This window comes from Phyllostomus hastatus, unplaced genomic scaffold, assembly GCF_019186645.2.
Source record: "Phyllostomus hastatus isolate PE091 unplaced genomic scaffold, TTU_PhHast_1.1 phas_scaffold_585, whole genome shotgun sequence".
Taxonomy (NCBI): Eukaryota; Metazoa; Chordata; class Mammalia; order Chiroptera; family Phyllostomidae; genus Phyllostomus; species Phyllostomus hastatus.
In genome coordinates this window covers 2,316,564-2,328,156 of record NW_025334037.1, presented here as the reverse complement: position 1 = coordinate 2,328,156, position 11,593 = coordinate 2,316,564, and the positions used below count along the sequence as shown (strand labels likewise).

Here is an 11,593-nt window from a genome sequence, read left to right as displayed (position 1 = left end):
AGGACAGTGCCCAGCGGCACGAGCTAACCATGGACATAGCCATGCGCTGTGTGGGTGCCCATGGGAGGGACCCAGGGCAAGTTGCTGCCTCGAAGGCCCAGTCTGCCCTGAGACCTGGGCCAGCCTGCTCAGCTTCCCTGCCTTTAGCCCCTGAGCAGGGCCAGAGGGTGCTCCCGCAGGAGCTCTGGGCTCTAAGTCCCAGCCCCTTGGAGGAGGCGGGCGGCTGAGGCTCCGCAGCCAGAGGCTTCTCAGCTCTGAGCTCCGGAGCCAGATGTAACATTGACCTTAAATGGTAAAAGCTCCCCAGAGTGAAGAGAGGCTGGCCAGAGGAGGAAAGGGGGAATAACTCAGTTTTAGGTAAGTCGTGTTATATCCAAGAATAACCTGCCTCTTCAGCTGGGAAGCGGAAGGAAACTTCTCCTCCTTAAAGGTACAGGGTGCTGGGATGGGGGTGCCTGACTTTAACTTTCCGGGGGTGTTGGCTTTGTTGGGTGACATTTCTGCTGACTATTTTTATGCCCTAATTTTTAAAAAAGTGAATCTTGCCAGTCCTAACTTAACTAATTCATGCTCCTTTAGCTTGCTGTTGGAAAGAGCACACAGGTTAGGGTGAAGTGTGGGTTCTGACAGGACATCCCCACTCCCAGGTTTCCCATGGGCCCCTTTGGGGCCACAGAGTGTCCCCAGATGATGCGAGCCGGCACTGCCTGCTCTCCCTCTCCCAGCCCTGCTCTGCTTACTGTGCCTCTCTCTGCACTCCCAACCATCCACCCCATTCTGCCCTCTGTCCCCCTTGGTCCCTGTGCCGTTCCAGCCCTGTCTCCATCCTTGACCTGACCTGGTTCTGTTCCTGCCCCTCCTGTCCTGAGCCCCTATTTTATCTCTGTTCCCATCTCTCCTTCTGTGTCCAGCTTTACCCCCCTGAGCCCTCTTTCTGCTTCCTAGAGGGGAGGTCTGCCCCAAGCTCCACTCACTTCCAGGAGCTCCGTGTCAAATCTGTTCCTGGAGTGAGCAGCATTCCGCCCGGCTTTCCCCAGAAGAAAGGCCAGCAGGAGCCAGAGGGACAGCCAGCTGTCTTGTTCCCTCCTGCCCAGTAATCAGCTGTAAAGTCGAAAGACACTCTGCAGCCTGAGTAACACTCTGCAGCCTGAGTAACGTGTGGGGTCTGGCACCCTGGCAGCCACTCCTGCCTCCCAGAGCTTTGCAGTTGCTGTCTTCTTAGCACTCTTCAGGCTGCTCTGTGGGAGTTTCAGTGGGAAGTAAAGTAGCCCTGGGTTTGTCCGAGCTGGGTCTCCTGCAGGAGAAAGAAGGAATGCTTCCCAAAACTGTGAGGCTGGGAACACTAGGGAGTCACAGCCTGCTCGGGACTATGTCGTGCCCACCAGAGGGCAATGACAGGCTCGTAAAACAGGTGGAGTTATCACCCCAACATCACCCCAACACTTATGGGGAGGAAGCTCAGGTTAAGTGACTTGCCTCAGGTCAGACTGCTAAGGTCAGAGCTAGGACTCTCACCCAAGTCTGTATGACTTTAACTCCAGTGCTCCTGCCCTGCGTCACTGGTGTGAGTGAGCATCCCTGTGCTTTGAACATGTCTTGTGAGTTTTGACCTAATGGACAAAACAGTTGTCATCGTTATGTTTGTTTGCTCCACAATTCAGTGGTGTGTGTGCATGCGAGTGCCTGTGTGCGCATTTGTGTGTGTGTGTGTGTGTGTGTGTGTGTGTGTGTATCCACAGCAGATGTACCTTCCTGTACCCTGTGCAGTAGAGGACACTCCTGCATTCTCTCTAAGAGCATCTGTCACCTGAGGGGTAAAATCGTGTCAGTTGCTACAACATGATCAATGACTCCCATTAACATATTTCTGGAAGAAAGAAAACAAGTGAACACGCTGTTCTTACTATGCATCAGACACTGTTCTAAGTACACCCCATGTAGCAATTCAAGACTTCCACAGCTTTACCAAGCAGGGATCACTATTGCTACTCTCATCTTGTAGATGGGGACATTTTAGCACAGAGATGCTGCACAGCTGGCCTTTGATCCCAGGCAGCCCGGGGTCTCTGGAGGCTTTCCTCTTAAGCACCATGCTATGTTCATCTCTGCTTGGTACCAGGGCAGTGGGGGAGGCATCGTCTCTTCCTACACTCCACCTGAGTGAGGTTTTCTCCGTGTGATATCGTGGGCTCTTCCCAGTAATGCTGTGAGGGATATAGCTTCGCTTCAGTTTTATAGGTGAAAATGAAAGTTAAGTGACTTGCCCAAGGCCACCCAGCCACCAAGTGACAGAACAGGGGATAATCAGGACTATGTAATATCTTCTGCTTGAAACTAATTCCCGGGGGGTCGTGGTTTCAGGGTGAGGTGCTCCGCATGTCTCTGTAAGAGGAAGCTGGATTCTGTGTCTGATGGGCCGAACTACTCAGCTCGGCTGAGTAGTTCTCAGCTCCCAAACAGTCCCCACCTCTTTCCCCTAAGTGTGAGTAATAAACATAGATGGAGGCAGCCCACCCCTCCACCAGGAGTGCAGACCAAGACCAGTGAGGGCACAGACCCGTCTTGCTCCCCATCGTGCGTCCTGCACCCAGAATGATGTTGGGAGAGTACCATGCTCAAGATCTTTTTTTTCTTTTGAAGAAATGGACATAATGCCTATAAAGTATGTTCTGGTTAAACAGGCTCTGGAGTTAGAACATATTGGGCTGGCCAAAAAGTTCATTTGGTTGTTGCTGTAACATGGCTCTAGTAGCACTTAGTTGTCTTTAATTTCATTCAAAACAATTTTGTTAGATTGTATTGTGACAGCTATCATATCAGCATGCATTTAAAAAATCCTTATCAAAATTGGTGAATTTTTGTGTTGTCATTTTAATATTAAAGATGAAAGAAAATATGCAACATTTTTGGCATATTATGTTTTATTATTTCAAGAAAAGTAAAAACACAACTGAAATGCAAAAAAAAAAAGCGATTTGTGCAGAGTTTGGAGAAGGTGCTGTGCCTGATACAATGTAGTTTGCAAAGTTTCGTGCTGGAGATCTCTCACTAGATGATGTTCCATGATCGGATAGACCAGTTGAAGTTGGTAATGATCAAATTGAGACATTAATTGAGAACAATCAACATTGTACTACATGGGAGATAGCTGACATATTCAAAATATTTAAATAAATAAAGTTATTGGTGAAATTGAAAAACGTGTCTTTTATTTTAGGGGAAAAAAACTAAATGGACTTTTTGGCCAACACATTATGTAAGCCTGATGATGAGATTCCTCTAGTCTGGCTGGACCGAATGCAAGGTGGGGGTCTCAAGTAATCCACCCACTGCCTACCCCACCACCTCTCCTGGGTGGCCCTGTGGAACCTCCAGGCTGCCCCTCAGCCATCCTCTCCGTGGCTTGGCAGTCTGCAAAGGGATTTGTGTGCTTACTGAAGAGGAACAGAGGTGTGGATGAATGGGGAAGGGAGAGCTGGAAGCCCCAGACTCTGCCCCTGTGCCTTGGGGAGGTCGGTGAGTTGGGAGAGAGAGATGAGAACTGAGTTCTTGTGTAGTAAATGTAAAAGGAAGGAGGAGAGAAAATCAATATAAATTGAGTCCCTACCTTGTGCCAGGATCTGTGCTGGAACTGTTATTTCATTTCATCCTTGTGTTAGAAACCGCTACTGGGAGAAGTGAGGTGACATGCCCAAGGGCACGCAGCTGGTAGGTGGTGAGCGCAGGTTTTGAGCGCAGGTTGCCTCTATCCAAAGCAGGCACTTCCCGTGTTAGATGTCACCCTGTCTCCAGTTAGTAATTTGGCTCTCAAGGCAGTTATCAAATGTCACAGTCCAAATGATGGAAAACTCAGGAAAAGAGGGAAAGGGGATACTGTGTTTGCCCCGTGGACCTCGGCAGCTAATCTCTGAGTTCGGGAGACAGTCCAGCGCACCCTCACTGGATGGGCCCTCAGACCCAGAGCCTTAGCAGCGGCCGAGTGAGCGCGAATGAGCCCTGCGTTCTGCCTGAGGGCCTTCTCCAGAGGGGAAGGAAAACAGGTGCCGGTCAGCCAGACAGAGAGCCTCTCGCCCAGTCGGCCACGCCCGTGAAAACCAGTTTGTGAAGGCTGGGCTTAATCAGCTCTGCTTGGTTTCTTCCTAGTATTTTTAATTTATAATTTTTATTCAAAATGTTCTGATAATAAAAACAATGAATGTATTGAATGTTCTTGGAAAATATGGAGATTAGTATAAATAAGAAATTTGGAAAAAAACACAAAGAAATAAAAAAAATCTTTCCAGAATCCTTTTACTCTGAGATAAATATTACTAATAATATGGTGTGTTCCTATCTTTCTGTGCCTCTATATTTTATAAAACTAGGGTCTCACTATATGTAGTTTTATAGTCTACTGTTTAAAGATTTTTAAAGGCTTAGTTTTTTAGAGCAGTTTTAAGTTCACAACAACATTGAATAGAAGGCACAGAGGTGTGGTAGGCCGCCCCGGCCTCTGCCCACGCATAGCCCCTGCCCTGCCCCCGTCCACACCCCATCCACACCCCTGCGCACCGGAGTGGCACCGCTGTCAGTTGCAGCGGATGAACCCACACCGGCACATCGTGCTTATCCAGAGTGCATAGTTGACATTGGGGCTCATTCTCCGAGTTGTGCCGTCTGTGAATGGAGACAAAGGCATGATGGCATGTGTTCACCATTACAGTATCACCGAGTATTTTGTTCCGTTAAAAACCCTCTGTGCTCCACCCAGTCGCCCCTCTTCCCTTCCTAACCCATAGCGAGCACTGATCTTTTTACTGACTCCATAGTTTTGCCTTTTCTAGAATGTCAAGTCATTGGAATCATTTAGTAGGTGGCCTTTTCAGATTGGCTTCTTCCACTCAGTAGTACGCAGTTAAGATTCCTCCGCGTCTTCTCGTGGCTTGATAGCACGTGTCTTTTTAACATTGAATAATATTCCACGGTCTGATGGACCACCGTTTATTTATCCACTCACCTAATGAAGGACATCATAGTCTACTTTTTTTAAGTGAGCATTCTATCATGATCATTTTTTCTGTCCTTGAAGATACTTCAATGCATGATTTTTCAATGGTTGTCTAGTATGGAATAATTTTAGCTGTGCAAAAGTTTAATCATCAGTCCTCTCGTGAGGCATTTACAAATGTGGTTTTCTCTGGGGACAGTCTGAGTGGCACACGCACGATGGCCTTTCCATAAGTTTATGGAGTTTGGAAACTTGGCTTGTTCGGCGCGGCCCACAGCGTGGGCTGCAAGATGATGTTCGGCGGCATACTGACTCAGCCCGAACACGCAAACTCACATCAGGAGAACGTTGATCCCTTTTAAGTTCTTTTCAGTCCTTCGGATGAAGGAGAAAGCCTCCGTCTGAGGGAGCCCGGGAAGGAGGGGTGCTGCGGGACTTTGAGTGCTAAAACAGGAAGCCCCGGGCAAGTCGGGACAAGCTGTTCACCTGGGCTCAGCCCGGAGTGCTTTCTGCATCTCTGGACACATGTGTGTCTCCCTCCCTGACAAAAAAGAGTGAGCCTCAGGCCTGGAGCCTTTGTCAGGCAATAGCTAGAATTTAATCGCTGTTTTCATTTAACTCGCTTTTACAACCCTTCTCTATTTGTGAGAGGTGTAAGTGGTACTGATTTTTCCACTTATCCACAGTAGGAATATGAAGTTTCCTTTTTAAATAAATGTAAGCTAACACTTACTGAGCGTTTACTGTGTGCTAGGTGCTGTGTTAATGCTTTAGCTGCAGTATCTCATTTAGTCCTCACAGCAACCCCCTGAAGCAGTTACTATTATTATCCCTGTTATACAGATAGGGAAACTGAAGCACAGACAAGGTAAGCAACTTTCCCAACAACACAAAGCTGGTAAATGGCACAGCTAGAATTTCGACCCTGGCTTTTAGGCTCATTGTTAGTCAAAATAAAGAATATGAAACCAGTAAATATATAGGCAGTGCACAGATGTGGCAGAAATGGTGAGGGTGGTGTGCAGATGACTCAAGTCTAGGCTTGGAGGAAACTGGGTTCCATGAGCAGGGGTACCGGTGAGTGCAGGTGCAGGAGAAGCTGACCACTCTGGCAAAATCAGGGGAAGTCAGGAACTGTGGGCTGGCAGGAGAGGCTGAGAGGATGAGGAGATACACTGCTCACAGTGGGGCTGTAGGTCTGGGATGTGGTGTGGAGGGCATGGCGGCTGCCCCTGGGAGGGACGCACGGAGGCCATGGGGAGTTCTGCCGCTGATAGGCTAACGGGGAGGATGTTTACAGCCAGTCCAAGTTTCCTGATTCATCAGAAAAAAAAGAAAACCTGAAGAAAAGAAAACCTTGACTTTGCTCACGCAGGTGTAGGCAAAAGAGCGCGGGCCCCCAGGTGGGAGGTGAGTTCAGCGTTGACCAGCTCTTCCCTCATTGTCATAGCGGGAGATGGTGCCTCATGCCGGAGGTGGCACAGTGCCACTGCTGGCCTGCGGTACACCTCGAGCTGCACCTACTTTCTCCGAGCCTCAGCTTCCTCCCCTAAAATATGGAGATAACAATGGTGCCCACTTTGCAAGGTTAAATTCCTTAGCCCAGTGTCTATTCTCAGCACCCAGTAAAACGTTAGCTAATATTTTTTCTAGTCTCTGTCTGTCCCCCTTGAGAGATTTTATCAAGGACACTTTTGCACTGGGTTTGAAGCTCTGACTGCCCATAATTCTGGGTCCCATTCCCACCTTCATTAATGCCCCAAGGAGAGTGACCAACTTATTCTCTGGATGATTGGCCATTGGTTCCTGGTGGGGTCTTTAAGGATGCCCAGTAAAGATCACCTCCTTTCTTTAATTAAGTTCTAAGGCTTGTTGAAAGTCAGTCTAGTATCACCCTTATGTCAGAACACTGGTATAGGAGAATGTGGTTTTGATGAGCAGGTAGGTAGCCTTTCTAAAATTGAATCAAGCAGACTCACCCCCAGCCCTGTGCAGTGCTCTCTGGTGGAGGCAGGCCCCTTTCAATACGGGAGCTCGAGGAGCTGGGACGGCAGAACGTGTGATCCCTGCAGGCAGCTCTTTCCTAAGAGAAAGGGAAGAGGAAAGACAGTTAAAGTCTTCCAACAGCCATCCGCGTGCCACTTTCTAAGCTGAAATGAAGACAGCATATAAGCAGGGGCTCCAGGATCTAAACTTGGCTCCGTCTGCTAGATGTTGTACCCTTGGGCAGATCCCTTCTCCCTGCTCAGGCTTTGGTTTTCTCATCTGGGAACTGTTCACCGCTCCTCCCCAAAAACCCTATGATCCACCCCAGTGGTCACACGGTTGAAGCCATCCGGGAGCAGTCATTGTGTCAGACACTGCATCTGTGACAAGGAAGGTTGCAGGTGTGTTAGAAGAGTCAGCTATTATTGTTCATTCTCTAAAAGCCCCATGCAGTGCCTTTAGGGGCAATGAGAACTGATGTCAGCTCTAAGTAAATGGAAGGCTGTGTCTTTAAGAAAACATTTACTGCTGAAGGGAATGCCTATTCATTCTTGTGTTAACAAGGCATTTGACTCATGCTTTGGGCATTTGCTGCTCAGATCAGGGACACAGTCTTATGTTTGTCGCTAACAAAAGCAGCCTCTGGAGCCTGGTCCCGCTTCCCTCCCACCACTGGGCCAGCTGCTCCAAGCTCTCCAGCTCTGGGAGGGAGCAGGTGGGTATGTCCTATGGGGGGAGGGGACAAAAATACTGGACTTCAGTCCTTTGCAAGAGATGAACTTCAGAGGCACCAGAATTTGGGGCACCTTCAGGACACACTGGGTGCCTCCTAAGAGCTCCCTAAGTGGAGAAGCTCTGGAGAACTTGAGGAGACCCAGGGAAATGGTTCTAGCAGCTAACTACTATCTGCCCCATAGGCTCTCAGACTGGATCGCATGTGATCTTCCTAGGGGCCCACGGAGCCACATCATCTGTGTAACCTTTCATGACCAGTTTTGTGCACCCTGCCCTTCCCTCCCCACCCCCGGGGCCATGTGAGGATTTTTAGGGGCCCTGGGCACTTCTGCCTTCACAGATTCTTTCTTACATAAGAAATTTATAACTCTGTTGGTGTAGATAAATATATCAATGTAATCTATTAAAACATTTTCTTTGACCAGTTTATTTTGTCTTCTGATTTTAAAAGAAATGAGGACGTTTTCATGGGCACTACGCCCTGTTCCTACCATACTTTCTGGATAAGTCAGCCCTGCTGCATCACCTTACCATCCAGAGCATGGTCTAAGGACCCCCAGCGTCAGCGTCACCTGGGAGCTTGTTGGAAATGCAGACCCATAAGCGCTGCCTCAGACCTACTACTGAGTCAGAATCTGCAGCTTAGCAAGACCCCGGGTAATCTGTGCTCATGCTGTATAGTCTGAGATGTGCTGCCTAGCACAGTGTGCTATGGTACTCCTGGGGATACCTGAATCACAGTCCCACTGGTGCCCCAACTTACAGCAAACTCTATATGGAAGCTATATCTGGGATTAAATGGCCATGTAAATGCCAACAAATCCTGGATGGCTCTGTCTGCTAAAGCCGTTCCCCCTCTTACCCAATCCATGCTTTCTCCACCACCCAGTGAAGGAGGCCCGTGGAAAGAGGTGACATTTGCTTCTGAGTTATTTCTTCTAGTTTTCCCATGAGCACTTGGCCTCCAGAGACATCTCAGCTGAGGAAGAGATGGATGCAGGAGACTGGTGGCTGTCTGCCTCAACCCAGAGGTGGCACACAGTCTGTTCGGCAGAGCTAGTCACACGGCCCTGGTCAACTGCAAGGGCATCTGGGGAATGCAGAAAAGGAATAATCAGGGAACATTAACCATCTCTGCCACAGGCAGAGAATTAGTAAGGCAAATGCCAGCCCCTGTAGAGCCTGAGGTCTCCCAGAGGCAAGGAATTAAGAAGTGTAATGAGGGCAAGGGGAGACTCACCTCTTGCAGAGAAGTACTAGAAAAACTGGGAGAATTAATTCAGAAGCAAAGGCACACCCTCTTCCAGGGTCTTACTTCTGCAGTAAGGGGGAGGGGAGCATCAGTTGGGCAACAGAGGAAACAGACTTTGGCAACCAGGGTCATGCAGGAATTCTTGGCATCCCACTTAATGCTGGATGTATGTTTCATATAGGGTTTGCTGTTACCAAATTTCTTGCTCCAGGGTGGAGGCGGCCATCCCGACTTGCATTAGACTTAAGTCAGCAGGGTGTACATTCAGCACCACTGAGACTTTGGATCTGTTGCTGCAGCTACTGCTAATTGTACTCATTTACTATCCAAACACCCTTGCCATGGGCACCCTCTCCTACTTCCCCCACAGGGGTGGACACTTACCACCTGTCACTGGTGCTGTCTACTCCCTGCTGCTTCATCATCCAGCTTTTCTGCCCGCTTAGTGCTGCTCTAACCCCACCCCTCTCTGTGCCACGTCCCTGGGTGGCAGGCCTATTACATTCTATGCTATAGAGAAGGAAACTCGAGATTCTACTGGAAAGTAAGGAACTTGGATTTAGAATTTTGGTCTCTGACTTTTAGGTGCCTGTCTGGGAGGAGGAGAAAATGAAGTAGAAGTCCTTCCCAGCCATCAAGGGTAGGCAGGGTTATTCCTGGGGAACTGTGGCCATCTTTTAACGGGTTTCACTCTACCTTCACAGAAAGGGATCATTAAATGGAAGGCTGCTGTGGCCAGGGGGTGGGAGTACCAGGTGCAGAGTATGCCCTAATGGGTGTGGACAAGCCCCTTCAGCAAGGCTCGGAAAGAACACAGAACACCAGCTAATATTTGGTGAGCACTGATTATGTACCAAACGTTGTTCTCAGAAGTGTCTGTGTGTTATGTAATCTGCATGAACATCCTCACCCATGACTTACAAGTGAGGAAACTGAGTCATAGATGATAAAGTAACTTGCCCCAGGCCACACAGCTAACCATGTGGCCAGGTTGGGACATGATCTCAGGCGGCCTGGCTCCAGAGCCCATGTGCATGATCACTCTGCTCTCTCACCTCTAGACACTCACTGATCTGACAGGGTCTCGCACTAGGGCTTTCAGGAGGACACACTGAGATAGTCCTTGAAAAACCATTCCCTGGTCAAATAAGTTTGGGAAACATTCTATGCTTTCTCTCCCTCTTGGAGATTTATACTGCATAGTCTCCTTCCCCTTCCCCTTCCCCTACCCCTTCTCCTTCCCAACCCCCTCCATCCCACCTCCTCCTCCTTTTCGCATAGTTGTTTCTCAAAGGCTAGAAAGTCCTGCAGGACAGAAACCTGCCTCATGCTGATATCCCCAATGCACTGAAACACAGAAACCTGTATTGTCACAGCTCCTAACAATATCCCCAAGAATGAGGGTTGTGGAGAAGAGACTTTGGGAAAAGTTGGCTAGGGACAATCTTGTTCGAGTGGATGCAAAGTGGGTTATATGGCATCTGGAATGTCCTCCAGGATCTCCCAGTAGTTGCTTGCAGAACTTCCAAGGCAGGTGCTGGCTGGAACAGGTCAGCCCCAAAAGCTTCTCCCTGGGAGGCAGACAGTGGCCAGAGTGGGACAGCATGAGTTCTGCTGGTGCCCAATCCCACTTGGCTACCCATCAACTGTTACTCTGGAAAAGTCACAGCACCATGCTGAGCCTTATTCTCCTTATTTGCAAGCTAACATTCACCTCCTAGTATAGTTGGGGGGCTGGGTGAATGAATATGCCTAATGTAGCAGGGACATGGTGTGCCCAGGATGAAGGAGAAGTGTCATCATTGCTATCTGTTGCCTGTTTTGCTTGCTTTAGTTTTTAGTCTCCAACATGTTCCATGTGGAGGTAGGAAATAATAGGGGTTGAAGCTTCCAAGGGACAGGCTGGGCCCAGTTCCACTGTGTCAGACTGGAGGTCATTGTGCCTCTTCTCTGCCCCAAAGAGGTCAGGGAACTCCCCAGTCCAGGACATAGTTTCCCCCTGCGAAGGGAAAGGAAGTGCTCTCGGGTTGAACTTGAGTGAATGAAAGAATAGAGCAGAAATTTCAAGAGCTGAGGTTCACACTCAGCTCTTGGGGGCCACACTCAGACTTGGATTCATATCAACATCAGCAAGGAGCACTAACCCAGGATTCCAGAAGGCCCCAGAGGACCCGGAAAAGGCAAAAGTACAGGCAGAATCTGCCGTAGAGAAAAAGTTTGGTTATAAATGAGGTCCTAACTGGCAGAGTGTGTGCAGAAGTCTGGGCCAGCTCTGACCAGTCACCTAGCAAGGGGAATTTCTAAATAATGGTGACTGTGATAATAAATATAGGGTTATTACTTTTTTAAAAAGAAGGCCTTAGACAGAGAGGCAAATTGGAGAGAGGGCCACTGTGGTGATGTGGAAAGGGCACTGGGCTGCGGGAGTCAGTCTCAGTTTGGCCCTAATGGCCATGGCCTTGTCAAGTTACTTCATCCCACTGAGTCTCAGCATCTTCATCTGAGAAACAGAAATACTAGTACCTACCTTAGCATATTGCTGTGAGGGACAAATTAAATAGTGGACCTGAAGTAGCTTACTCCATGGAAAGCACTATACAGCAAGAAGCTGATATTAAAAACTAAGAACAGCC

The 11,593-nt window shown here is 48.7% G+C and overlaps 1 protein-coding gene across 3 annotated transcripts in view; it reads left to right on the top strand.

Annotated features, from left to right (window-relative positions):
- Nucleotides 1–331: 331 nt before the first annotated feature.
- The window catches only part of IRAG1 (inositol 1,4,5-triphosphate receptor associated 1), a 115,550-nt gene continuing 104,288 nt past the window's right edge, over nucleotides 332–11,593 (top strand). For 2 of the 3 annotated variants that reach the window (XM_045825584.1, XM_045825583.1), the window contains exon 1: nucleotides 332–430. The gene's annotated coding sequence lies outside the window, so the exon portion shown is untranslated. The remainder of the gene's footprint in view (nucleotides 431–11,593) is intronic. The other variant, XM_045825585.1, reaches the window with a different exon arrangement.